We start from the raw sequence: 25,181 nt of genomic DNA on the forward strand, positions 1-25,181 counted from the left end.
AATTGTCTGAGCTATTCAAGGGAGTGACACCAAAGGCAGAAGTGAAGTGAGGAAAGGACTATTTAACGTTTTTTAATCACAAAGGTCAGCTTTTTTATGTAGCAGATCATTAGAAAGTCTTCAGAGGTGGAAAGAAACTAACAAAACAGTCTTAGCTTCCCACACAAATATGTAATATGCTTTTCCTTCAACCAGCTTTTCTTCTGGTGATAGGGGCTTTTCCCAGGACATGAAGAGTTGTATTTTTATCTATAAAATTTGCTCAATCAACAGAGTTTTTTAGTCTGTACATGAAAATATCACTTGAGTTTTATTCCCTTATTATTCCTGAAACCACCACCAACTCCTGGTCCTTGTGACATTCCTGGATTACTGCATTTATCTCCTAAGTGGCCACATTCTCTATTTTCTTCTTCTTCCATCTCAAGGTCAAAAGTAGACCAAACTAACACACCGCAAGCATTTCACCTCATTATCCCCTTGCTCAGGAAAATATCATAGCTCTCTCATTGCCTAGCGAACACAATTATAACCTCCTTCCCTGGTTTCCAGGGCTCTTTGGAAGCTGGGTTCAGAGTCACACAGTTCTAGCAGATCTCTGTTCCCTTCCATGGTCATGTTGGCTTTTATTGCATACACACTTTGGGTCCTTTTCTTCATCCCCCCACTATTAATATACCCTAATCTGCCTTCCACCACATCTCCACTGAAATGGTTCTTGTACAGTCATTAGTAATTTCCACATTAGAAGAGTTCTTCCCTGTCTCTACCATACTCAGCTTTTCATTGTTTGATCCTCTCTTGAAATATTCACCTATCTTAGCTCTTTTGACAAAAATCTCTTCTGGTTTTTCTGCTACCTCACTGGATACTCCTTCTGGGCCTCTTTTGCTGGCTCATCCTCCTCCTCCTCTGTCTCTAAAAGTTGGGTTTCTTGGATTTTAGTCCTGGACCCTCTTATCTTCACTCTCTGAACTTCCTGCTTAAATCATTGCTGTGTCTTTTCATGTGTTTCCATTTGAATCATTGTTTTAATAGTAATGGTATTCAATAACAACTTCAATTCCCAGCTCTCCTTGAAGACTTCCTGATTCATCCTATCTTATTTGCATCCTTCTTGTTTTTTTTTGTTTTTTTTGTTTTTTTTTTAAACATCTTTATTGAAGTATAATTGCCTTACAATAGTGTGTTAGCTTCTGCTTTATAACAAAGTGAATCAGTTATACATATACAATATGTTCCCATTTCTCTTCCCTCTTGCATCTCCCTCCCTCCCACCCTCCACATCCCACCCCTCTAGGTGGTCACAAAGCACCGAGCTGATCTCCCTGTGCTATGCGGCTGCTTCCCACTAGCTATCTATTTTACATTTGGTAGTGTATATATGTCCATGACACTCTCTTACCCTGTCACATCTCACCCCACCCCCTCCCCATATCCTCAAGTCCATTCTCTAGTAGGTCTGTGTCTTTATTCCCGTCTTGCCACTAGGTTCTTCATGGCCTTTTTTTTTTTTTTTCCCTTGGATTCCGTATATATGTGTTAGCATACTGTATTTGTTTTTCTCTTTCTGACTTACTTCACTCTGTATGACAGACTCTAACTCCATCCACCTCATTACAAATACCTCCATTTCATTTCTTTTTATGGCTGAGTAATATTCCATTGTATATATGTGCCACATCTTCTTTATCCATTCGTCTGTCGATGGACATTTAGGTTGCTTCCAGGTCCTGGCTATTGTAAATAGAGCTGCAATGAACATTGTGGTACATGACACTTTTTGACCTATGGTTTTCTCAGGGTATATGCCCAGTAGTGGGATTGCTGGGTCGTATGGTAGTTCTATTTGTAGTTTTTTAAGGAACCTCCATACTGTTCTCCATAGTGGCTGTATCAATTTACATTCCCACCAACAGTGCAAGAGTGTTCCCTTTCCTCCACACCCTCTCCAGCATTTATTGTTTCTAGATTTTTTGATGATGGCCATTCTGACCGGTGTGAGATGACATCTCATTGTAGTTTTGATTTGCATTTCTCTAATGATTAATGATGTTGAGCATTCTTTCATGTGTCTGTAGGCCATCTGTATATCTTCTTTGGAGAAATGTCTATTTAGGTCTTCTGCCCATTTTTGGATTGGGTTGTTCGTTTTTTTGTTATTGAGCTGCATGAGCTGCTTGTAAATCTTGGAGATTAATCCTTTGTCAGTTGCTTCATTTGCAAATATTTTCTCCCATTCTAAGGGTTGTCTTTTGGTCTTGTTTATGGTTTCCTTTGCTGTGCAAAAGCTTTTAAGTTTCATTAGGTCCCATTTGTTTATTTGTGTTCTTATTTCCATTTCTCTGGGAGCTGGGTCAAAAAGAATCTTGCTGTGATATATGTCATAGAGTGTTCTGCCTATGTTTTCCTCTAAGAGTTTGATAGTGTCTGGCCTTACACTTAGGTCTTTAATCCATTTGGAGTTTATTTTTGTGCATGGTGTCAGGGAGTGTTCTAATTTCATACTTTTACATGTACCTGTCCAATTTTCCCAGCACCACTTATTGAAGAGGCTGTCTTTTCTCCACTGTATATGCTTGCCTCCTTTATCAAAGATAAGGTGACCATATGTGTGTGGGTTTATCTCTGGGCTTTCTATCCTGTTCCATTGATCTATATTTCTGTTTTTGTGCCAGTACCAAACTGTCTTGATTACTGAAGCTTTGTAGTATAGTCTGAAGTCAGGGAGCCTGATTCCCCCAGCTCCATTTTTCGTTCTCAAGATTGCTTTGGCTATTCGGGGTCTTTTGTGTTTCCATACAAATTGTGAAATTTTTTGTTCTAGTTCTGTGAAAAATGCCAGTGGTAGTTTGATAGGGATTGCATTGAATCTGTAGATTGCTTTGGGTAGTAGAGTCATTTTCACAATGTTGATTCTTCCAATCCAGGAACATGGTATATCTCTCCATCTATTTGTATCATCTTTAATTTCTTTCATCAGTGTCTTATAATTTTCTGCATACAGGTCTTTTGTCTCCTTAGGTAGGTTTATTCCTAGATATCTTATTCTTTTTGTTGCAATGGTAAACGGGAGCGTTTTCTTAATTTCACTTTCAGATTTTTCGTCATTAGTGTATAGAAATGCAAGCGATTTCTGTGCATTAATTTTGTATCCTGCTACTTTACCAAATTCATTGATTAGCTCTAGGAGTTTTCTGGTAGCCTCTTTAGGATTCTCTATGTATAGTATCATGTCATCTGCAAATAGTGACAGCTTTACTTCTTCTTTTCCGATTTGGATTCCTTTTATTTCTTTGTCTTCTCTGATTGCTGTGGCTAACACTTCCAAAACTATGTTGAATAATAGTGGTGAGAGTGGGCAACCTTGTCGTGTTCCTGATCTTAGTGGAAATGGTTTCAGTTTTTCACCATTGAGGACAATGTTGGCTGTGGGTTTGTCATATATGGCCTTTATTATGTTGAGGAAAGTTCCCTCTATGCCTACTTTCTGCAGGGCTTTTATCATAAATGGGTGTTGAATTTTGTCGAAAGCTTTCTCTGCATCTATTGAGATGATCATATGGTTTTTCTCCTTCAATTTGTTAATATGGTGTATCACATTGATTGATTTGCGTATATTGAAGAATCCTTGCATTCCTGGGATAAACCCCACTTGATCATGGTGTATGATCCTTTTAATGTGCTGTTGGATTCTGTTTGCGAGTATTTTGTTGAGGATTTTTGCATCTGTGTTCATCAGTGATATTGGCCTGTAGTTTTCTTTCTTTGTGACATCTTTGTCTGGTTTTGGTATCAGGGTGATGGTGGCCTCGTAGAATGAGTTTGGGAGTGTTCCTCCCTCTGCAATATTTTGGAAGAGTTTGAGAAGGATAGGTGTTAGCTCTTCTCTAAATGTTTGATAGAATTCACCTGTGAAGCCATCTGGTCCTGGGCTTTTGTTTGTTGGAAGGTTTTTAATCACAGTTTCAATTTCAGTGCTTGTGATTGGTCTGTTCATATTTTCTATTTCTTCCTGGTTCAGTCTCGGCAGTTTGTGCATTTCTAAGAATCTGTCCATTTCTTCCAGGTTGTCCATTTTATTGGCATAGAGTTGCTTGTAGTAATCTCTCATGATCTTTTGTATTTCTGCAGTGTCAGTGGTTATTTCTCCTTTTTCATTTCTAATTCTATTGATCTGAGTCTTCTCCCTTTTTCTCTTGATGAGTCTGGCTAATGGTTTATCAATTTTGTTTATCTTCTCAAAGAACCAGCTTTTAGTTTCATTGATTTTTGCTATTGTTTCCTTCATTTCTTTTTCATTTATTTCTGACCTGATCTTTATAATTTCTTTCCTTCTGCTGGCTTTGGGGTTTTTTTGTTCTTCTTTCTCTAATTGCTTTAGGTGCAAGGTTAGGTTGTTTATTCGAGATGTTTCCTGTTTCTTGAGGTAGGCTTGTATTGCTATAAACTTCCCTCTTAGCACTGCTTTTGCTGCGTCCCATAGGTTTTGGGTCGTCGTATCTCCATTGTCATTTATTTCTAGGTATTTTTTGATTTCCCCTTTGATTTCTTCAGTAATCACTTCATTATTAAGTAATGTATTGTGTAGCCTCCATGTGTTTGTATTTTTTACACATCTTTTCCTGTAATTGATATCTAGTCTCATAGCGTTGTGGTCGGAAAAGATACTTGATACGATTTCAATTTTCTTAAATTTACCAAGGTTTGATTTGTGACCCAAGATATGATCTATCCTGGAGAATGTTCCATGAGCACTTGAGAAAAATGTGTATTCTGTTGTTTTTGGGTGGAATGTCCTATAAATATCAATTAAGTCCATCTTGTTTAATGTATCATTTAAAGCTTGTGTTTCCTTATTTATTTTCATTTTGGATGATCTGTCCATTGGTGAAAGTGGGGTGTTAAAGTCCCCTACTATGATTGTGTTGCTGTCGATTTCCCCTTTTATGGCTGTTAGTACTTGCCTTATGTATTGAGGTGCTCCTATGTTGGGTGCATAAATATTTACAATTGTTATACCTTCCTCTTGGATCGATCCCTTGATCATTATATAGTGTCCTTCTTTGTCTCTTGTAATAGTCTTTATTTTAAAGTCTATTTTGTCTGATATGAGAATTGCTACTCCAGCTTTCTTTTGATTTCCATTTGCATGGAATATCTTTTTCCATCCCCTCACTTTCAGTCTGTATGTGTCTCTAGGTCTGAAGTGGGTCTCTTATAGACAGCATATATATGGGTCTTGTTTTTGTATCCATTCAGCCAGCCTGTGTCTTTTGGTGGGAGCATTTAATCCATTTACATTCAAGGTAATTATCGATATGTATGTTCCTATTCCCATTTTCTTAAATGTTTTGGGTTTGTTATTGTAGGTGTTTTCCTTCTCTTGTGTTTCTTGCCTAGAGAAGTTCCTTTAGCATTTGTTGTAAAATCCTTCTTGTTTTGAATTCCTATCTCAGATTAAATTATTACATACAGTCTCACTGAACAAATAATCCCCAGCTAGTGATCACCTATGTGCACACAGCCCTGTGCTAGCAATTTGATTATATTAATTTACATAGTTTTCTCAAAGATCCTGAGATTCAATATATTTCCCATTTTACAGGTGCAAAAATTGAGATTTTGTGCAACTAGAATGTTCATCCACAGCTAGTGGGAATATAAAAATGATACAAGCACTTTAGAAAACTGTCAGTTTTCTAAAAAAGTTAAATATACATCTACCATATGATCCAGGCTTTCCACTTCTAGATATTTATGGAAAAGTATGAGAATATATATCTACACACAAATTTGTATATGAACATTCATACAATTTTTATTCATAATAACCCAAAATTGGAAATAACACAAATGTCTGTCAGTAAGTTAGTGGATAAACAAATGTGTTATGTCTATACAATGGAATGCTAGTCAATAATTAAAAGGAAAGAAATATGGATGCACACAATAACACTGATGAACCTCAAAAATCAATATGCTAACTAAAAGAAGCCTGATGTAAAAAAATATATATATAAAACGTAAGATTTTATCTATTAAAAATTCTAGAAAATGCAAACTAATCTATAGTTCTTGAAAGTAGATCAGTAGTTGCTTAGAGCCAGGTGTTGAAGAGCCAGGGGTGGAAGAAAGGATGGATTGAAAGAAAGCACAAGAAAATTTAGGAGGCAGAAAGTAATGTTCTGTATCTTGGTTGTGACATTGGTTTCACTGAGTATAAATTTCATTGGTTTCATAGGTATATATATCTGTCAAAACTCATCAAAGTTTATGCTTGTAATGGGTTCAGTCTACTCTATATAAATAATATGTCAGTAAAGTTGTTCAAAAGAAACCCTGAAGCTTTGTGAGTCTGAATGAGTTGATTAAAGTTTCATAGCTTCATAACAGACGTAGAACCACAAAGCTCATGCTCTTAGCTACTGTGGATTACTGCCTTGAAATTATCATTATATGTTATAATTATATTTTTTCCTTGAAAATTTCCTTGACTGTTTGATGTAAGAAAATACAAACTAAACTGTAAATCTATTCAGGGCAATCTGAACATAAATCTCATACATATCTTAGGGCAACTTACATTATGCTAAGTGTGTGGTAGATGAGTGTGTGTGTGTGTGTGTGTGTGTGTGTGTGTGTGTGTGTGTGTGTGTGTATGATATGAATAAGCTAATTTTCTACTAAACACATACTTGACTAATTTATTGATGAATTATTGAGTTATTTTTTCCAAATATGGCCATAATGATATTTCTTACTCTACATGTGACCTCTATTAATAATTGATCTAATTTCCCTCCCTGGAATCTGGGTGGATTTGCGATAGTTTCATCCAAAAGAGTACAGTAGAAGTGTAGCTATGTGACTTCCAAGACTTCGTCATAAGAGATGTCACAACTTCTACCTTGTCTCCTGGAATATTCACACTTGGAGATTCAAGCTGCCATGTAAGAGGTCCAGCAGTACTAAAGTTGCTGGGCTGTGAAGAAGGCAAGCCACGTAGAGAGGCCATGTGTAGGCACACTGACTGGCACCCCAGTTATTCAAGCGTTCCCAGCCAAGGCACCAGCCATGTGAGTAAACAAGCCTTCAGATCATTCTAGTCCCCAGCTGTATTGTCACTCCCGATCTTATAGCTTCCCATCAGAGGCCCTAGACATGACGGACCAGAGATCAACAAATCTCACTGAGCTCTGTCTTCATTCCTGTCTTGCAAAGTCTTTGACCATAAAAAAAAATAATTGTTTTGGGACTTCCCCGGTTAGGACTCCAGGCTTTCACTGCCGAGGGCCCAGGTTCAATCCCTGGTCAGGGAACCAAGACACCACATGCCATGTGGCAAAAAAAAAAAAAAAAAAAAAAAAGGAAAAAATAATGATTTTAAGCTGCTAAGTTAATTATTATAAACTTAAAATATAAATTTAGTACCATAAGTGGGGTTGTGCTATTGCAAAACTTAGAACATGTAGTACTGGTTTTGGAACTGGGCACCTGGTATAGGCTGAAAGCTCCTTTAATTATAGTTATGCAAGTTAGTAAGTTAGTTAAAACAAGGAGGAACTTGAGAAGACCTTTCATCACATCTAAAAGGGTCTCAGAAAGATTGGAAGTCAAGGCTGTTAGGATAGGGAGGAAATTGTTATTGGAGGGTGGAAAATAAAAGGACCCTTGTGAAGTAGTGACAGAAATTTTAGCAAAACTATTATCTGTGCTGATGTGAAAAATATAATACTTACATATATTAATCAATGGCTTTGGTTCAGTAAATTTTCAGGCAGTTATTGAGAGTGCCCACTGAGTTCTTTTAGCTGGGTATAAGAAGACAGAGGACAGAGTAGAAAAAAGAAGAAACTCTTTACATTTTCAAGCAAAGTTTAGAGCAAGGATAATGGAGTTAAGACTTGCTAGCCTCAGAAACAAAACTATTTTTCACCCCCTCTCTCAGCAAATTTTTCTAATAGACTTTATTTTTAAAGCAGTTTTATCATCACAGCAAAATGGAGTGGAAGGTACAGCTATTTTCCACATACCTCATGCATAGCTTCCCCCATTATCAGCATCCACCATCACAGTCGTACATCTGTTACAACTGATGAGCCTTCATTCACACATCATAATCACCCAGAATCCACAGTTTACATTAGGATTGACTCTTGCTGTTGCACTTTTTATGGATTTGGACAAATGTATAATGACTTGCATCCAACATTATAGTACCAGATACAGTCGTTTTTCAGTTTGCTAAGCTTTTTACTTATTTTTAGGATGGAGTGGTGACTTCCCTGTTTCTTACGTGCCAGACTGGAATCAGGAGGTCCCTAGGGTCCAAATTTTTTTCTTCAAAGTAAGAGAGGACTTCAGGAAAAAATAAAACCCAGGGTGATATCAGAACTATATCTTGGGATAAAGATAAAGCAAAGGTATAACTGTAAAACCCTTTGTTAGAACCTCAGAAAGATTTGATAAAAAGATTTCATAAACCCTTTCAGTTAAATAAATGGCCTTCTAAGGATCTCTAGCCTCTCTTTAACAGTAGACTTTCAAAGAACCTTAAAGGCGTTACACCACAATTGCCTCGTAAGAAGCCCAAAGTAAGAGAAGGACCTATCGTTAAGAGAATTGTGGATATGAGTTTTGTTTGATGGAGTGGATTATAAATGGATACACAAAATATCCACAACGTTTTTAAAGATAGTTTTAGACTCAGTTTGGACTAAAAGAGACAAAGACGGTACAAGATGAAAAAAAAAAAGAAGACTTGGGATACCACCCTTCTCAGCTTTTTACATGCAGGATGCAGGCAGAGAAGTCTACCTGGTATAGTAAACATAGGCTCTTTCTTATGAAAAAAAAAAAAAAGTTGGCCCAGGGGATGAAACCAAGAATCCAAGATGTGGGACTAAGGATCAGAGCAAATAACTTCCTGGGAGGAGGACTGCGCCTTATCCAAAGAACAGACCTGTGTCCTGCTGAATTGCACAGTTGCTTTGAACAAGTGACTGTCGTATGCATCCCACAGAGTGTGTACAGCAGTTATCTCGGTCTGCCCCGACATTGTGTTTTGGGTGTGAATGCATAAAATGATTTGTTCTTTTTAGTTTACAGTTCTTCAAATTGAGAGCTACAGTACTAAATGCCTCATTGTATCTAGACCTGATTTAAATGACAAGATCCTGGAATTTGTTATAGGATGAGACTTTGGGATCTTGAAGGAGGGATGTCAAAGATAAACAAAGCTGTACATTAATTAAAGTGGTGAAAACAGATTTTATTCAGTCACTGCTGACATTAAGGAGAAGAACTGAGCTCCATTTCCACGTGTGCAGATATGATGGGGTGTTTTAAAGGGATAGTGAGGGAGTAGGGAAGGGAGAGAGCAGGGGCTCAAGTGAAAACTCATAGGCCAGCTGTGCCTGCTAACCTTGCAATTTCTGCAGTTAGGATTCTGCCCTCCCACAGAGACTGGGAGACAGAGACCCTATCCTTCCTGATGTTCACCTTTCAAAGGAGCGGCTTCTTTCAGGTCCTCGCAAAAGACACTCCTGAGATGTAAGAGATGCATATCCATCTCAAAGGAAGACAGGAAGGTTTCACTACTGTGAGCCCTTTCTAGTAAATTCTGTCAGAAACTGAGGTTGGGGCCTATCTTCAAGTGTTGGCTAGGACGAGCAGTAAATTCTCTTGGCAGCCTGGAGCTTTCTCAGGCAGGCACTTTAAAGGAGGGCTGGGGCCATCCCAGGGACACAGCTTTGTGCTGCTTTCTCAGGCAGGCATTTTACTGGAAGCCTGCGGTCATCTTAGGACACAGCCTTATGCTCGGTCCTCTCTTACTGCAGAGGTTTGAATGGAGTCATGCTGTGCCAGGAGTTCCACAGTCCTCAGGGGGTGAGAGTATTTTGTGTGTGAGAGGTATATAAATAACTGATGGCCAGAGGCCAGACTGGAAGTTTTAAAACATAGCCTGTAAATTCTCTGATACTCCTACTATCAAGAAAAGGCTATAATTGGCCTTCTCCTGAATCTGGGTGAACTAGTGACTGACCAATAGGGTATGTGGCAGAAGCGGTGCCATGGACTTCCAAGGCTAGGTCATAAAGTCTTTATCCACTGGGAGAAGTCAACCTTGGTGATCTAATCTTCCATGTTAGAAGAATGTGGACAATAATTTCCATAAAAACGGAAGGTTGAACAGATTAGAGACTGTAGAATGATTACTAGGTATCAACCAGTAAGGGACCGGTGGAGGTAGAGGTCACTGAAGCAGTATTGGTAGAATGAATAAAACCTGATTGAATAAGTGGACTAATCAATGGGTCTCTTCATAAAGGGTAATACTGTATCTGAATTGGAACAAAATTAGAATTAAAATAAATTTAAATAATTAATGATAAATTCCTGACTGGTACATTAAAACATGACAAGAGAATGTATCTTGTTATGTAATGGTCATGTTAGAAACTCTAAAACTATTTAGCATTTTTCTACTGAAAAGGAAAAAGGTCAGAGTACCATGAACAGAATTATTTTAATTCATGATCATTATTATCATTCTATAAATATTTGTTGTATGAATGGACAACTCACTTTTATTTAATATGCACTGTGTCCCAAGTCTTCTGAGGAGAGTTTTTTCATGCGACATACACCTAAATGGTAGATCTTATTTGAAAGCCCATTATTCAGATGAGAAAAATGCATGAATTTTCCCAAGGAAAGAGGTTTAAGACAGATTTTAGTATGCCTTTACTGTGACTTTTAAAAAGTGATTTCTTCCAAAATACACATTCTGTTTTTTAAGTATAGTTATTTTATTTTAAAAATTGATAAAATTTACTTTGGAAATTGACATCCTGGAAAGATAGTTAATTAAATTTCCTCAGATAGTTGCACTTTACTCCCTCAGCATGTTCATGCCTTTACCCAAATATCACCTTCCCAATAGGATCTTCCCTAAAAACTCCATATTTTAATTGTATCCCTGTTCTTGGCAAGTCTCGCTCTCTCTTAACCTGATCTAATTTTTTTTCCATAGCAGTGAGCCACCTTTTAACATACTATGTAATTGAGTATGTTGGTTGTAGGTTTCCCAGCTCTAGAATGTATAGTTCACAAGGTCAAGTGTTTCTATCTATTCCATTCACTGATGTGTACCTAGAACTTCTCGAACAGTCCCTGAGACATAGCAGGTGTTCAGTATTGCTGAAAGAATGAATGCGTGCATGCTGTATCATGTCTTTGTCCAAAATGACACAGAAGGATACAACCCTTGCTTGTAGGGAATTTACCTGTAACATGAGAAAAATATCTACAGGAGATTTTGCCCCATGTTTCAGTAGGTTAATTCAGCTCAGCCAAGTCTTCCTCCCTTCTTGAGGGACTGGTCATTCTTACTGTTTTCTTCATCCCCTCTTTGTCTGTATTTTCTCTAGTGTTCCTATTTACTTGGTCCAATTTTTCACTCTTATCTCCTGCATAATATCTTTAAGAAATAGTAAGTAATTAAATTTGAAAGGAAAATCTCTCTTTTAATGAAGAGAAAGGGTAGAACAGGGATAACTTCCAGTGCTTTTCTCTCTGTACTTTTGCAAACCCTTCATTTCTCTTGTCCCATCTAGTATAGCTTAAGTCTACATTTACCAAAGACATTCCTTTCCTATTGGCCCTCACTCACCCACCTTCAAATTTCATCAGACCTTACTGGACCTGTGTTTACTCATGGCACATTTGTTTGTCCCCCACCCTATCCTGTTTCTACTGTTACTCTTATGTTTAGTGAGTGGCACTATTTCTCACTCTTAGGTATCACCCTCAAACAGGAGCAAACAATGTAAATAATCCAGAAAACTTTATGTGTCTGGTTTACTCCAAATAGATGAATGCTTATTTCCTTTTGGATCAAACTGCTAATACGGACATTTCAGAGGATGCCAAGTTAGTACAAGAGACTATCCATTGGGAAGATAAAATTGGAGATGGAGATGAGTTAGACTGAGGGTATTTAAAGAACAACAAGTAAAGTATAAATTATAACCTCAATTTCTGCAAGACCTTCAGAAATAGAAAAGCTGATAGGAGTAAGAAGTTTTGTTAGGCAGCCTGGATGCCAGACACATGGGTGGGAGCTCTCTCCCTCTCTCTCTCAAACACATACACACACACACACACACACACACAGACACACACACACAGACACACACACACAGACACACACAGACACACACACACACAGACACACCATCAGAAAAGAAAACACAGCACACGTGAACATACAAAAACAAGCTTACAGAAGACACTTCTTATTGCTTAGAATTAAAAAAAATAAACCCCTTTAACTAGTAAGGATGGTGCAGAACTGTCAGAGAAAGAAATAGGTAACTCAGATCCTGGAGAATTCTTTGGGTTGGTAGCAGTTTCACAACAAAGTATTATTCTTATTTAATTGTAGCAGATTTTATTAATATATTTCTAACTATTTTAGTTATCATTTATCATACATCATCCAATTTTTATTCTAATTTCTCTCACTGTCATGTTATTTTTGTGCTTATGTACTTTTATTTATTTTTTATGATATATTTTAGTATTTATTTATTATACTTTTACAATATAAGCTTGAAGGTTACTTTACCTTCCTTCATGTTTACATTCTCATCTGATTATCTTTTCCAAATAAAAATAAAATTTGCTTTATCTATTCATGAAAAACAGACAAAAACAAGCAAGTAAAAGTACCTATAGGATTTTAATGGGACTGTGCTCAATTTCTAAATACTTCAAATACAAAATAGTAAATTAGAGATATCTCTAATCTACTAATATGCTGATGATTAATAAGCTTATAGAAGAAAAATACACATTCTAATACAAAATAATTTGGTAAAATTTAACTGCTATTAACAACAAAAATTCATCTGGAAGATACACATTACTTATATAAGGTGATAAAGTTGATGTATGTTAAATCATGAATCTTTTTTTTTTAACTTGTAGAGTAAAATCCTAAGCATTCCTTTTGCAAATAGACACATAAAAATCACTTCTAGTCTCATTATTCTTATTGAATTCTTAAAAAATTTTTAATTGTTAGATTAAAACATGGACAGACTAATGATAAATATCAAAAGGACAATTTAAATAGTACAATATGTCAAATTAATATCAAAGAATAAGCTAAAATGTATTGGGTTTTGCAAGGGGGTTAATATATCAAGAAGTTCGTATGATACATATTACAAAGCCACAATCTGCTAGAAAAAAAAGGAAACTGATATTTCACTCACATTAGCAACAAAAATGTAAAATACATGAAAATACTCTTAATAAGAGATGCAGGAGAACAGTATAAATACAGCTGTGAAAATGGAATTGCAAGTTACCAAAGACATATAACCGGAGCAGTCATGTTGTTTAATGTAGAAGCCTAGTATATAATACCTTTGTATTTTGCCTGAAATCCTTTATGAAAATGATGCAGAGAACACTTAAATAATTAATTATGATTATTAATTCTGTAGTTTTTTTTCTATCTCTTTTTAAAATAATTTGTATTATTCATGAGTTAGACACCCACATTCTTTTCTCCATGACTTAAAGTTTGGCATTCTCCTTTTTTCTTTCTACTGTTTTTCTGTATTTCTTATTATACTTTTTGATGCTTCCAATGATTATGCTAATTGTTCTGTTGCGTATTTTTTATTTGTAAAAATGCATTGCCTTCTCTTGTTGAATAGTGCCAATGAGTTCTTTTGTTTCTTTAAGATAGATTTCAGAGGATCTCTAAGGTCTTTTGTATATAGTATGGAAAATCTTTCCAAGGTGAAAGTTAGCTCTGGTCCATCCATTCTTGTTATTCTTTTGTTACAAAATGTTTTTCATTTTCAAGTTGATATTTGCTCTGAGTTTTAATTTGCACACATGTCCTCAGGAATACTCTGTTATTTGTTAATGTTATCATTCCTTTGTATCTGGGGGTGCTGAGGCTAGTATAGTTCAATGATGGTAGCCTGCTGATATTTCAGAAATCCTTGGGTAATCTTTTCCATATTTTCTCAAGCCTTCTTCTAACCAAGGTAGCAGCCCTTTGGCAGGGAATACAAGGCCACTGCTGAGAATATGACTCAGGTTAGAGCCATAGTACCTATAAATGATACATTCACTATAGGTTCATCAAGGAATAGCTGGACAGTCTGTGAAAATGATGCTCCAGCTGAAAAGTAGGCCATAAATAATTCATTAACCAGATATACTTTAAAAATTTATGAAAGTTAAAATTCAAGAATATTTGAATGATAATACCAGCAGAGAAAATTCAATGACAATCGTTTTGTTAAAAAAAAAAATGAAATCACATAAAGAGGTAAAATAAGAGGAATTAAAGAATTAAGATTAAAAACATAAGTTTTAGAGGTGCCTAACAAAATGGAGCAGAATGTACAAAATAATAGCAAAACACAAACTCAGTTATCTGATCTGATATATATAAAAATAGAAATCTCAGATATGAAAAACAAATACGGCTTTGAATGCAGGAATTGTGCCAGGAGAATACTAGCATGCCAATTAAGAAACAATGTGTTTCTAGAATGAGACCAAAATAAGATACCCAAACCCAAATGGTTTTAGGAAGAGATAAGAGCTGGTGATGCTGCCTGTACGTCATCATAGCATTCTGCAGATATAATTTCTGGATAATGTATTTTAAAGAAAATAAGCAATAATGAATGGGTAGTATATAAAATTATACTGACAAAGAATCCTAATTAGGACATGGTATTTCATTTCATCAAAATCATTATCATTTTTGTCCTAATGAATTACTGCACTCAGCCCAGATGGTTCCCTCAGAAATAGAAGGAAACAGATAAAGGGGAATAAAATAAACCCACTTTTATATGTCAGTTCATTAACTATATACATAAGTGACATTGAACACACACATAAATTAATAGATATCAAAGAGCTCTAAACTGCCTTTCAGGTACAATTGCAGGATAGATTATAATTAGATTATGTTACCTTCAATTTATCTTAGAATATCTATTTCATATATTTCTTCTCATACCATCATTATCTAAACATTCATAGCACTGCCAGCACTATCCTTTTTGGTTCTCTCTAGGATTTTTTATTTTTTTAAATAATCATTTATTCTGATCTCTATGAGGACCTCTGGGAGTATTTGAGACAAGAGAAAGATTTCCTAAAAATGGTGATTATGCCCAGTTGTCCTTGGCCTGTGGAAGTATTTTGTCACAATCTGTTTTACTCACTAATAAACTGAATCATAAAGTTTCTGCCTGACAAGCAAGAGAGAAGAAAAATGCCCTTTGGCTGAGCAGCAGTATGCATTCTGGTTTGCAGTGTATGGAATTAAAGGTTTTGTGGAATTTGTAGAACATAGTTATAGTGATGAATATTTTTCTCTATGTCCAGTACATACTCAGTTAAGGAAGTCTTACTCAAATCATTTAATAAATTGGTTGCTACAAACAGCACCAATTCAAATTCCTGGGCATCCTTTGAAATAACACCAAACAAGTTCTGGCACTGATGCAGTGGGCTATACGTAATGGAGTGTAGGTGTAACAGATACATGTCCCAGGGTCCCTGGTGTCGGATATATTCTGCATCATGCACACATTCACCTAATGTTTGTGAACACCTTCTTAAAGTCTAATGGGGAATATAAGCAAGGACACAGGCAATGGTTATAATGCGGTGCTGCTCACAGTCTCACGGGGGGAGAAGACCAATGTAAACATGATTTCTGGGACACACAGGCCCATTGCTCTCCAAACATCTCTTCAGTCCCCCTGCTCATGCTTTAAATTCCCGAACTTCTGCAACTCTTTAACTAATCTTGTCTGAACATGGCCTGGAATTTTAATTTCTTTCACAGACTACCCCTTGGCTTCCTACACCATTCCTCTGGCATCCAACTCAGAACCCATTCCTTGTTTTGACTTTACTCCTTTCATTTGCATATTGTCCCTTTATACTATATTTTCATCCCTATTTATTTAAGCTACTCCATCACATGTAGGTGGACGAACGCCTTATTTTTATATGTGCTTTTTTTTTTTTCCTTACAAAATTGGCCCACTAGATAGAAACCTTGATTTTAATAAATTATTTAATACTTTTTAATTGTTATAATTCTCAAAAAACAATATACAGCCACATACTCATTCCCCCTAACTACTTAGTTTAGTGCTAAGAGATTAGGTTTAATCATCTTAGGTAATAGTTTCAACATTTTATTGGGTTCTGTAATTGTAATTGAACTGTCTAATTTTTATTCAATTGGTATATGTGTCATGTTTCACTTTAAATAGGACATGAGATTTGCAATGCTTTTAGGAAAGAATAAGCAAATAAAGTAATAATTTTTAGCTTATAATTAGTTTGAAGTATTCAGCACTTAATTTCAAAATAGCATTGACTTTGTTAGGCCCTCGGTTTGGATTTTAGAACTATTATTAGGCCGTTCCATTAAAGAGTTTTCAAGTTGGTTTATCATGAACTTCGTAGTGTGATCGGATTCAATCAGATTTTTTTTTTCTGAGAAGGGACAAGGAAGGAGAAATCTGAGGGCACTAATTCCTGACAGGATGAGAGAGAAGCTACTCATGTCATGGACTTCCCATTTCTGTGGAGGGAGGGCCAGGAAACACTCAGACTGGAGCATCTCAAGCTCTTCCTTCTCTTAAAAATTCTTCTCCTTTCCTTCTTCTTGATTCAATACTCCTCATTCTTAAAGACCTGGTTTAAATGTAGCATCCTATTTCAAATCCTCCTTTACTCCCCTTTTTCCTCCAGGTAGACTCAATCCTTCAACTGAATACATTGAAAACAATTGAATACAGTACAATAGTGTCAGTTCTTATTGCCATAGGGATAATGCTATGCTTTATTAGTTGTGTTTGTTTTTACTTCTCCAACTTGAAGAAAGAAGGGAAAGAACAAACATTCATTGAACATTCATTAGCTATCAGGTCCCATAACAGTTACATATTATAATACATATTGTCCTTACAAAAGCCTTGTGAGTTAAGGACTCCCGTTATATTTTATAGCGCCCTGCATTTCCTTTATAATAATTTGCAAAAATATATTTATTGGCACATTATTTTAAGTATTTATCTTCTCTGCTAAGCTCCAAGAGAGCATGCACTGTGTTTTCTTTATGTCTTTAGTATCCAACACAGGGGTAGTACCTAGTAACCAATCAATAAATATCTGGTGAATGAATGGATAGATCAATAAATACATATTTTATTTATGCCACTTATTTTATAAGTGAGGAAACCCAGTCTCAATAAAAGTAAACAACTCAAGGTCACTTAGCAAGTAGGGACAGAATTGTGACCACACTAAGAACTATTGATTCCAATGCCAGTCAAATCTCAGCCAGACCTCATGGCATTTAACAATCATAGGGTGAGGGATGGTCATGGAGTTCTCGAAACAGAACAGGGTCAAGTCAAATATTTGTTACTTGCAAGACATTACTTTATCATTCATTTCTTCATTCAGAAATTATTTATCATGCATGTAACTGCCTACTTCTCTTATTTTGACCTGGGTTCCATCTGCTGCTGTTGCCCTGATCATTCAACATGACTTCCTAATGACGACAGACATCTCTTTAAGTCTCCTGTATCTGAAACTGTCAGTTGCCTCTCAGTATCTCTTCTTTTGATTTTCCATGAAATGTACTGTTGATTTTTCCTGGCTGCCTATGTGTTTACCCAAAAGTGTATTTCCAAACCTCTCTTGAATGTAGGTGTGGTCCTGAGACCAATTTTTGTTAATAAGATATAAGGAGAAATGTTACATGGGACTTCTGGGACCCCCTCTTAGAAGGTAGAGAGAGATGGCATGCTTTTCCTTCTCTCTGCATCTGTCCTGCTGTGGATGTGGTTCTGAGCTCTTGCATCCATCTTGGAGCAGGAGGATAAATGCCACAGCCTAGTGCAACTCTAGAAGTAGCCTGAGTCCATGCTGGCAACTCTGCTAACCCTGGATATCACTGAGCTTATTTTACTAAAGAGAAAAATGATTGCTCTCTTATTTAAGCCGTTGTTTCCTCGAGCGTCTTTTTTTCCCTTACTTGCTGCCAAATGTAATCCTAACTGATACCCGTCCTAAAAGAAATAAAGATGTTTAAACATTAGCAAGTTTTCTGGCTTCAGAAGACATCAAAATAGAAACCACATATGCCAATAAAATGTCTTTCAATCGAGTAAGTGATTTTTAAGGCAAACTTTTCTATAAATAAGGTATAATTCATAAAATAGAGTGCTCAAAATAAAAGTATTCACCAAAACAAATTTGATATATGGGAGACTTTCATTTCCATTTAAGACCATTTATTCCATCTTTTAGTGTAGTATGAATTATGTATTATGAAAATGATCTCATAACTAAATATGCAAAGAATAAAGAAAAAAGTCAAATTTAAAACAAAACAAAACAAAACAAATTGAAAGTATAGATAATCCCATTAGATGATTCTAAGGCATTATGGTATGAAACATTTTTTAAAATATGAAACAGAATGTGTCATCTGAGTTTGAAGAATAATGTCATGTGATTATAAATGTTCTCCTGCACGAAGTCAGCATGTTGTCTTGAAGAGCTCAAGGGGGAGTTCGCAGTTAGATCATGTTTATATTTTTCTTTCTCACTGCTTCCAAATCAAAAGGCCTAATACCTGAGCCTGCAACAGAAGAAATGACCCCACCATCACAACTGCCTATAAGGCAGGCCTCAACTCCTGACTCCTTTGGACAGGCTGAGGCACGCAGGGCTAATTGTGCCAGTTCCGACTTTTGAGGGCAACTTGCATCAAAGCTCAGCCTTAAATGGACATATTCAACAGGCATTGATTCTCCTGAGTTTGGTTGCTTGCACTCTTGAGGTTTCAAAACTATCTGCCTGCTCACTTTTAGCTGCCCACAGGTCTCCTGTTCCTATAGTCTATTACCCTGACCTCATCTCCTGCAATGTTGTCCTTATGAGGAACTGAGTGTGCTTCTCCCTCATGGTCATCTGACTGTCATTTGTACTTCATTTCCACTTGCAGAGTTCAGACTATATGTGACATCTAAAGTTGATGGTCTCCTCTGCCAAATTACTTTCTTAGAGTATTTGTTCTTAAAATACTAGCTAAGTGGATTCAGAAAGTGTATATCAAGGGCCTACTGCATGCTGGGGGCTATTCTAGGGACTGGTTGGGATCTATTGGGTCTGTACAGTCTAAATAACCCAGAGAAGGGATTCAAGTCCATGTTAAAAACCAGTCAACCCAATGTTTAACACCCTTCTAATTTTTTTGGAAATTACACTTAAATAATGTGAACCTCTGAGGCCCCGTTTTATAGATGAGAAGGTATTTGTCTGAGTGCATGACCTTTTTTTTAAGGAATATTCTCATAGAAAAGAAAGAAAGAGAAATTTCTCTTATTACAACAAATGGTGAACTGGGAGAAAAAGAACAACAGGTATCAATATCTGGAGTGAATGCCTGAGATCACCCCACCTGTTGAGGAGACCTCAGCTACTAGATGTGGAAGCAGAGAATAGAACTAACACCAGGCCTGGTCACTAGTTACCTTGGTCTGGGTCTGATGGTTCTCAGTGAAGTAAGGGATTCTCTCATCTCCTGAGACCAAAAACATTTGTTTCTATTTCACTATAAGTTTTAAATATTAAAGGAAAAATAAAAGGATTAAATTCAAAATCTTCCCAATTGGGAAAAAAAGGTATTTTTTCCATTTTTGTGAGAGTATAATGCTACTTATTTTCAAAACGTTAATTTGCTTTTTCATAATATACTTAGTAATTAGTGAACAAAACCCTAATGTACTGTGGGTGTGATTTGTAAAGGCTTAAATGACAGACTTTAACTAGGATAATTTCAGTCCTGATGTGTTGTGAAATAACAATATATTCTAAATGAGTAAACTTGAAATAAGTAAGCCATTGGGGACTATTGGCCACCTGATAATTAAACTTGATCTAACATGGACATCAAAAATAATTATGTGTACTAAACATAAAGAGACAGTCAGCTCCTCAGAGAGATGAAGTGAACTTGGACAGATGGACAGAATGCAAATCATGACGGGTTTCTTAATGAAAGAGAAATGAAATGCAATTTAAAGCCCTATGCGAAATTTGGATAGCTACTCCTAGTGTACAAATTACTGAAAAAAAAATTACACTGAAGCAAGATAGATTACTGTATTTCCAACAACCAGGAAAACCATTCCTCTAGAGAATTTAGATTTTCAAGTTTCCTGGGCAATGAGGTTAAGAACAAAATTACTTTTATAGTATATTTGTATTCCTCTCCTAGGGCTGCCATAACAAAGTACCGAAGACTGGGGCACTTAGCAGAAATGTATTTCCTCACAATTGTGGAGACTAGAAGTCCAAGACCAAGGTTTTGGCAAAGTTGGTTTCTTATGAGGCCTGTATCCTTGGCTTGTAAATGGCTGTCCTTCAGACATCCTCACATGACCTTCTTTCTGTGTGTCTCTGATGTCCCTTCCTCTTCTCATGAGGACACCAGCCGTATTGGATTTGGGCCCCACCCAAATGACCCCATTTCACCTTAATTACCTCTTTAAGGACCCAATTTCCAAATTCAGTCACATCTGAGGTACTGGGGATTAGGACTTCAACATACAAATTGTTGGAGGAACGCAATTCAGTCCATAACAATGTTCAATGCACAAATTATACACAGTTTAGAGAACAAAAATATCAATACAGAAATGAATAGAGGGGAGATGCATTGAATACCTTACATGAGAGAGATCCTGATCAGCTGGTAGGGTGACCAACCTTCCTGGAGTGGCTGGTTTTAGCACTGAAAGTCCTATACCCTGGAAAAGTTCTCAAATCAGAATGGTTGGTCCCCCAGCGTCATGTGCTGGATACCCGACAACCACCGCTAAGGGTAACATCTGTGACCTAATATAGTATGGTAGTGTAGTAAACAACATCATTCTTGAGTTCTTAAGATTTTACCAGAAGTGTGAATTATGCTCAAGCAAGCAGGCCTCCTTATGATCATGGAATAGAATCCAGAATTCCCAACAGCATTGGGAAGTTAAACAGATCTCCAGTTTGCTGTAAGGATGGCACATTCTTAGTTGATAGACTGTGTCACCCAAATGTAACCTACCTCCTTTCTTCTTAGATTTGATTCAGAGAGAATAACATTCTTTTTCCAAACTCCAGGACTTATATTTGGAATGACCATAAGTCCTGCTTTTCCTTGGACAGTCTCATTTTACCTGTTGTTTCAGCATAATTATTGGTAAGTCGCCCTTCATTCTCAGAAGGCCCCTGTTCGAAGCATAAAATATATGGTCACACAATTTATACTGCTCAGTTCTTCTGGTCCCAATACGTCTCTGCTTTCCTTTTCCTATAACACACCAGTCTCTGAGCTTGCCATTCACAGACACATAGGTTCTTTGATCCTCTGTGTGACTCTTCTCTTTACTTTCTGACTAGAACAGTGAAGATGGGGCTCACAAATTTTGTTTTGGACCCTCCTACTTAACCAGGTCTTATAATATGATCATAAAACAGGAAGCATAATTTTTCCATCATGTAAGAATCAGGGTATAGGAGCTTACAACGGAAGTAGGAAAAAAATTAGAGAATTTAAACCAATACAAATAAATTATGTGTGTGCACAAAATATTTTTTTAACTTTTTATTTTATAACGGAATATAGCCTATTCACAAAATATTTTTAATAATCACGGACTCTCAAAGGATTTCAGGGATTATCTAGTTGAATCCTCTCCTTTTGCAAAGGAATAAACTGAGGCTTAGAAACAGGAAGTGATTTGCCAGAGGGCATAACCTAACTTGATCCAGTTAAAAAAGAATTCATGACCAGCAATGAATTAGATATTTCTATTCCCAAGTCAGGTATTTTTACCATATGAGAACATAATAACTGTTCCCTTATAACATCTTTTCTGGTCTTCTTACTTAAAATAACGTATTTGTCATTCTAAATGTGAAACTAGTTTGCATACTTTAGAAAACTTATAAAATAGACATAAGCAAAATTTTTTAAAAAGAATTGCAAGTCACTGCCCAGAAATAATCACAATTATTTCCTTCCATTATCATTCCATTTTGGTACATATGAGGGGTGTTTTTGTGTGTGTGCGTGTGTGCGTGTGTGTATGTATGTGTATGCATACATTTATACTTCCACCTGTGTATATCATGCAAATTGAGAGCATTTCATTTGATGATATGCATTACCCAAATCTTTAAGCCTAAAATATATATCATGAGCATATTTCCAGGCCCTTAAGTATTTTTTATATAATACCATTTTTAATGGCTGCATATTTTTCCATTACATGATATGCCAACATTTATTCAACCATCATGGCATTACCATTGAAGATGTAATAGGTTTCCTTTTTTTTTTTTTTTTTTTTTGTATATAAGCTATGTTGCTAGAAAAACCCTTGTCATGGTATTTGGAAATTATTACTTATAGCTGTATCACTAATCAACTGAAGTGAAAAATTGCTAATCAGAAGACTATACATTCTTAGTCTTTTAAAAACTGTGTTGCACATGACCACTCAAGAAGGTTGTGCCTGCAGCCACATAGCACAGGGAAATCAGCTCTGTGCTTTGTGACCACCTAGAGGGGTGGGATAGGGAGGGTGGGAGGGAGACGCAAGAGAGAGGAGATATGGGTCTATATGTATATGTATCACTGATTCACTTTGTTATAAAGCAGAAACTAACACACAATTGTAAAGCAATTATACTCCAATAAAGATGTTTAAAAAATATATATAAAAATAATAATTATAAATAAATTTAAAAAAAAAGAACGTTGTGCTGACTTATACACCTCAGTACTATGGAAGCATTTCTGTTTTTCTCTAACCCTTGACAACATTGGCAGTTATCCTTTCCTTGTCTTTTGACAGTTTGACAGAGAAAAATAGTGTATTATGGTCTTAATTCATTTTATTACGATTGCGCTGGTATAGTTTTTATATGTTTATAGGTCTTCTGTGAAACGCTTATTTCTATTTTTTAAACTTTTTAATCCTTTTGGGTTGTTTACATTTATCTTAACTCTTAGCAATAGGTCTTTATAATAATACAGTAATGTATTAACATAAAAACTCCTTGGACTGAATATATGTTATAAAATTTTTACATGGAAAATAATATTTTTCCATTTCATTTCAATTATCTGTCTTTTTTTAAATTTCATATAATTGTTAATTTCATATAAATGGAGACATACATGAAGTATTCGTTTGTGCATGGCTTTTATCACTCAGCACTTTTTTTATGTATCCACTTTGTTGCATGTATAGCTAATTTATTCTTTTATTACTTTTTTTTTGAATTTTTGAATTTTATTTTATTTTTTTATACAGCAGATTCTTATTAGTCATCAATTTTATACACATCAGTGTATATATGTCAATCCCAATCGACCAATTCATCACACCACCATCCAAACCCCACTGCCACTTTCCCCCCTTGGTGTCCATAAGTTTGTTTTCTACATCTGTGTCTCAATTTCTGCCCTACAAACCGGTTCATCTTTACCATTTTTCTAGGTTCCACATATATGCATTAATATACAATATTTGTTTTTCTCTGACTTACTTCACTCTGTATGACAGTCTCTAGGTCCATCCACGTCTCAACAAATGACCCAATTCCGTTCCTTAGTAAAGCTGAGTAGTATGCTGTTGTATATATGTACCACATCTTCTTTATGCATTCGTCTGTCGATGGACATTTAGGTTGCTTCCATGACCTGACTATTGTATATAGTGCTACAATGAATATTGGCATGCATGTGTCTTTTTGAATTATGGTTTTCTGTGGGTATATGCCCAGTAGTGGGATTGCTGGGTCACATGGTAATTCTATTTTTAGTTTTTTAAGGAACCTCCATACTGTTCTCCATGGTGGCTGTATCAATTTACATTCCCACCAACAGTGCAAGGGGGTTCCCTTTTCTCCACACCCTCTCCAGCATTTGTTGTTTGTAGATTTTCTGGTAATGGCCATTCTGACAGGTGTGAGGTGATACCTCATTGTAGTTTTGATTTGCATTTCTCTAATAATTAGTGATGTTGAGCAGCTTCTCATGTGCTTCTTGGCCATCTGTATGTCTTCTTTGGAGAAATGTCTGTTAAGGTCTTCTGCCCATTTTTGGATTGGGTTGTTTGTTTTTAAAATATTTAACTGCATGAGCTATTTATATATTTTGGAGATTAATCCTTGGTCCATTGATTTGTTTGCAAATATTTTCTCCCATTCTGAAGGTTGTCTTTTCATCTTGTTTATGGTTTCCTTTGCTGTGAAAAAGCTTTGAAGTTTCATTAGGTCCCATTTGTTTATTTTTGTTTTTATTTCCATTACTCTGGAAGGTGGATCAAAAAAGGTCTTGCTGTGATTTATGTCAAAGAGTGTTCTTCCTATGTTTTCCTCTAAGAGTTTTATAGTGTCTGCTCTTACATTTAGGTCTCTAATTCTTTTTGAGTTTATTTTTGTGTATGATGTTAGGGAGTGTTCTAATTTCATTCTTTTACATGTAGCTGTGCAGTTTTCCCAGCACCACTTATTGAAGAGACTGTCTTTTCTCCATTGTATATTCTTGCCTCCTTTGTCATAGTTTAGTTGACCATATGTGCGTGGGTTTATCTCTGGGCTTTCTATCCTGTTCCATTGATCTATAGTTTTGTTTTTGTGCCAGTACCATATTGTCTTGATTACTGTAGCTTTGTAGTATAGTCTGAAGTCAGGGAGTCTGATTCCTCCAGCTCTGCTTTTTTCCCTTAAGACTGCTTTGGCTATTTGGGTTCTTTTGTGTCTCCATACAAATTTTAAGATTTTTGGTTCTAGTTCTGTAAAAAATGCCATTGGTAATTTGATAGGGATTGCATTGAATCTGTAGATTGCTTTGGGTAGTATAGTCATTTTCACAATATTGATACTTCCAATCCAAGAACATGGTATATCTCTCCATCTGTTGGTATCATCTTTAATTTCTTTCATCATTGTCTTATAGTTTTCTGCATACATGTCTTTTGTCTCCCTAGGTAGGTTTATTCTTAGGTATTTTATTCTTTTTGTTGCAATGG

The sequence above is a fragment of the Balaenoptera borealis genome (assembly GCF_965194805.1).
Source record: "Balaenoptera borealis genome assembly, chromosome: 15".
NCBI lineage: Eukaryota > Metazoa > Chordata > Mammalia > Artiodactyla > Balaenopteridae > Balaenoptera > Balaenoptera borealis.